Here is a 5,546-nt window from a genome sequence, read left to right as displayed (position 1 = left end):
TGAGTCGTCGATGCTAACTTTTTCGGTGAGGTTCTTAGGGGGACCTCGGATATTTCGTTGCATTTCGCGACTCTCCTGGATCTGTAATTGCTATTGGGGGAATTCTTTTATGATCTCGAATCCTCCCAGGTAACAGATCCTTGAAATCTTTTGGCTACCGTGTATAGTTGTTATTCCGTTGGTTGTTGGAAATTTCACGCATTGGTGATAAGTTGAAGCTACTGCTTTCATCTTATGAATCCAAGGCCTTCCGAGGATTGCGTGGAAAGCTCTTATGTAAGAGTTGGCAATTCTATCGGTGAACGGAGTTCCACGAGTCTCCTCAATTAAGCTCTCGATTTCGGGAGCTGAGCTCGTTACCTTGTGAACTTGAGCTCCCAATTTCTGGAGAGCTGCGTGGGTTCGCTCCATGTACCTGCGAATTGCGTCAGGTCCCTCGAAGGGAAGGACATTTGGGTCATTATCAGATACTCGGCGAGCAGGTTCCTGGTGAGACCGAGCTCGGTCGTCTTCCCAGCTAGCTGGCGAAATAGGTCGCTCATTGGTCCTTAGGCTCCGAGCGAGGTTAGTGCGGAGAGCTGCAGGATCAGCATCCGTCCTTTGGTATTCGTCTGTGCTTGGGGTTGAAACCCTAGCTTGAAACACCGAAGCTGATGTTCTGCCCCCGGACGGTATGTTGGTTCCTGCTCCAGACCCGGAAGGAGGTGGCGGTGGAGGCAAACGGGTGCTCCCACCGGTGTTTCGATCAGGCATGGAGCTAGTTGTAGCTACATTGCTCCCCATGGTGCTGGTGATAGGAGGGGTAAACGCAGGAGCTGTCCTAGCGCGAGGCGTTTGGAAAGCAGGTTCCTGCCCTTCTGCACCTGGGCTATCAGGGGAGAAGTTCAGGCGCTCTCTAGGGAAGGAAGGGTCAGCTAACCGTTCATGGAAAGTGACTCCTCTTCCCTGGTGGACGGACGGTTGGGTCGTTGCGGATTGAGATCTGGTTATCTCTTCGAACTGTTGCTGCCGTTCGGCTAACTGTTGCACCGTTCGCTCGGTCTCTTGAGCTTTGTCCACTAACTGGAGCATCATCCGACGGATCTCAGAAAGCTGATCTTCCGTTTGGTTCGGAGCGGATTGATGCGATGGGTTATTGAGGGCTGAGGACCCAGAGTTGGTCCCTCCGGAGGCTCTCGGGTTATTTGCCCCCGGAGCAGTGCGATTCGGTGAGCTATTGCTCTGGTTCGATTGATCGGGGTTAGATGGATTCGTTCCGTCTAATGGATTCATCCTTAAGATTTAGAGAAAGGGATTCAATTATTTATCCCCACAGACGGCGCCAATTGTGAGAGACAAGGTTTTACTTCTTAGATTTAGGTTAGGTCAAGAGAGATGAATGAGAATCGTGGGCTGAATCCCGTAAATAAACTTGAAGAATATGGGCTTATCGCAACCCACATGCTAGCTCACGCTTATCGGTACCTCACCTGAGGGTCATATTCGGGTCCAACACCATCAAGCACTAGCGACACTATTTGTTCCATAAGGAATTTGTTCTTTATACTGATCATGATGCGCTTAAACACCTCAGTAGTGAGAGGGAAGTGTCTTCTCTCCATGCGTCGTGGATAGCTTATTTGCAACAGTTCTCTTTTGTCATCAAACACACAGCGGGTACGTCGAACCGTGTGGCTGATGCGTTAAGTAGACGGCGTTCACTCTTGGCCGTCCTTCATTCGTCGGTCTCGGGATTAAGTACCTTCGTGGAGCTTTACCAGACAGACCATTATTTTGGTCCTATTTATGCGTCTGCCATGGCTGGATCATCTTCAGAGTTCACCAACCACGATGACTTTCTATTTCGTGGGTCGCGGCTCTGTATACCCGACTGCAGTCTCCGCCTTCGGCTCATCTCTGAGCTTCACCAGGAGGGTCACGTGGGACGTGATCGAACTCTCCACCTGCTTACCGCGTCGTACTATTGGCCCACCTTGCGCCGCGACGTCGAGCATTTTGTAGAGCGGTGTGTTGTGTGTCAGGCTTCGAAGGGCAGTGCATCTAACGCATGTCTTTATCTTCCCCTTCCCATTCCCACTCAACCTTGGACAAACATCAGCATGGACTTTGTCGTCTGTCTTCCTCGCACTCAGCGTGGTTTTGATTCCATCTTTGTGGTCGTGGATCGTTTTTCGAAAATGGCTCACTCCATTCCGTGCAAGAAGACCACTGATGCTCTCCAGGTGGCTACTTTATTTTTTCGCTACGTCTATCGTCTCCATGGGTTACCTCTTACGTTTGTCTCTGACTGTGACTCCCGCTTTCTTGGTCACTTTTGGAGGTCTCTCTGGAAACAGTTAGGTACTTCTTTGGATATGAGTTCGGCATATCATCCCCAAACGGACGGTCAGACAGAAGTTACTAACAGATCGTCGGGGAACTTGTTACGATGATTGGTTGGTGATGCGATCATAACATGGGACTCTAAGCTCCTGCAAGCTGAGTTCGATCATAGCCGTTCCGTAAACCGTATCCTTGGGTTTTGTCCCTTTCAGGTCGTTTATGGTGTTATCCCGCGAGGACCAGTCGATCTTTTTCACTTACCAGATCGTACGCGTCTTCATGGTGACGCCTCCGCCTTTGTTGAATCCCTTGCTGATACTCATGCGAAGGCAATCACGAACCTTGAAGCTTCGGCGTCCAAATACAAGACTGCAGCTGATATGCATCGCCGTCACTTGGTCTTTGACGTGGAAGATCTCGTGTGGGCGTACTTGACTCGCGATCGGATTCCTGCGCACGCCTATAACAAACTTAAGGCAAAGAAAATTGGCCCCCTTGAAGTTTTGGAACGTATAAATGATAACGCGTATCGTCTCCGCCTTCCCGCCAACATCACCACTTCCGATGTCTTCAACATCAAGTATCTTTCCCGCTTTCTTCCCACTGATACCCAAGTGATTCGAGGTCGAATCCTTCTCATCCCGGGGGACCTGATGCAACAGCATCCCTTCCATTGGCGCCAACCGGATGATTCAAGTAATCCTTGATTCGTTTTGGTTTTAGGTTATTTCTTTTCTATTATTTGGGCTTTGGGTTTTAATTTGAATGACGGTTTATGATATCCTTATCCTATTAGGGTTTGTCTAAAAGGATGGATATATAAACATAGTTTTGTCTTCCTTATTTGATATGTTTGATTTTATAATAGAAGAGCTTTGCTTTTATCCCTTGTTTAGATTCGATTAAATTCATCAAAACAGAAAGTTGGTCTCAAGAAACTATCGAAATAAAATCTTGATCAATCCAAGAATAGGTCTCGAAGAATCCTATATTCTTAGATCGACCGTTCACCCATTCGTACGCTGCGCCAATACCCCTCCAACTCGTTGGGTATTGAGTATCCATAACCCTCCTTGTCAAACCCTCCCAAATCTGAGAAGAGTATGGGCAGTCAAAGAAAAGGTGAGCCAAAGTCTCCATAGGATCTCGGCAAAACACACAAGTAGTATCAACACTGCCTCCCCAATTACTCATTTCTTCACCGGTAGATAATCTTTTGTTCATCGCCATCCACAGAACAAAAGAGAATTTTGGAGTAGCATGCTTAAACCAGACCATCTTATACCAGTAGCAACTCTGATACTGCACTCTAGTCGCTTGCCAAGTCTCCTTCGATGAGAAACGATTCTTGTAATCTCCCTTTCCATTTCCCCATAAAGATACATCTTCTTCCTCTGTAATATTGGCTTTATATCTATCAATTGACTCTTCAACTCTATTGAAAATAGGATTTCTATGGAATCTTTTTCGATGTCTGCTGCATTCACACACCATTGCATTGATAGAAATTCTCATATCAATATAGCCTCTGTCACAAAGAAGATCTTTCAAACACCCTAAAAGAGACCACGACTCATACCAAAAAGATGTTTTCCTCCCATTCTTTATTTCCACCCTGTATAGCTTCTTCGCAACCTCTCTACATTTTAAAATCTTTCGCCACATCCATTTCGTAATAGCTCACTGGTCTAGCTCCATGGCACCGAAAATGTATCAGGGCTCAAGTGATTCACCGAAGCGACGAGACCTTGCAAAGCTGCTTTTCAAGTGTCAGTAGCGGAACGTTCTGTCAATCGGAGAAGGTTTTTGGTGACAAGACCTGGAGATATTAGAAGTGAGAATGCTGACATGAGTAACGAAAAATCCTGTGAAAAACAAGATCGCCTGCCAGTGGAAGGCTTTCAGCGTTCAATCAATCTACGCAGAGTGAATCGGTCCCTAAGGAAACCCCGAAAGGGCTGCCGTCCGATGGGTACAAGAAAGTGCCGAAGTTGCTTTGACTACAAAACCATCCCTCTCTCTTGGAGCGAATTGGATGATCGGGACGACTCTCCTTTTAGTCGACCTACATTTACATTTATTTCATTTATATAATAGCAGCATTTTTTTTTGTCCTAGCGTAAACATCAAGGGCAAGCAGCTTAAATTCCTATCTAAGATTCAACTTGGCGGACAGACATCATTTAAGTGACCTAACACATTGAATTCTATTTCTTGGTTGATAAGAAATATATGCATATTTGTATTCATATTGGACTTTTATTACGTTCATATTTGGAATAGGGCCGTAATAGGTAGAAACAAGTCAATATGAAGTGACACCTCCATGTATAACATAATGTTTTACATGGTTCCGTGTGAACCAAAGCTTACCGACTCCGAGCCTGGGCGAAAGATAACGTACGATGTCGATAAACCCCATAAACATATAGAGTTAACTTTCATAATCCAAAATATTATATTGTTATCTATGTATATCGGTATATCTAAACCAGCATACAAAGTACAAACACAAGTACTATTTCTATATCGATGTCTAACTTTGTTTTTGTTATTTAGGTCTCAAAACCGAAACAACCAAATTTCGAATTGTAATAGTAACCATATGTACATTGGCCTGGAGAATATGTACATAAAATTGAACCAATCTCTGGACGACGTTCCTTTGAATTGTTATATTAATTTCATACAGTACGACATGCAAATCATTCATAAATTAGAAACATTATTAAATAATATATATATATTACTCTTAGAATCATGTTAACATATTACAATGTAAAATAATAAAAAATAAAAAGAATGTTCTATTTGTTGTTTGTCATTAAACAGGTAATTAAAATTTCATATGAAGATTATTCAAAAATCTAAATGCATATTTCACATCGTAATAGCTAATTTATTTATTTTTCAATTAGTAGTTAGATCAAAATTTTAATAGCTAGCAGTAGTGTTCATTTTGTATAGTACAACTAAACTACAAATATCGTTTTTCCTTGGACGGACACCAAATATATGGACCATTTAGCCTGACTCATAATTATATATTTTAAGAAAAAAAATCTGAGGTGTTTGATTAGCTAACCTACGCGGTTCATTATTTTTTGCCACATATGACACATCTAAACGCGTTCATTAGGCCAAGTTGCTAAAACTGATATAGTAGTTAGAACTTGAATTTGAACAAAACAAAAATGTTACACATTATTCTTATATCGAACTTG

Source organism: Brassica oleracea, chromosome C2 (genome assembly GCF_000695525.1).
Source record: "Brassica oleracea var. oleracea cultivar TO1000 chromosome C2, BOL, whole genome shotgun sequence".
NCBI lineage: Eukaryota > Viridiplantae > Streptophyta > Magnoliopsida > Brassicales > Brassicaceae > Brassica > Brassica oleracea.
Note: the sequence above shows the minus strand (reverse complement) of the source record.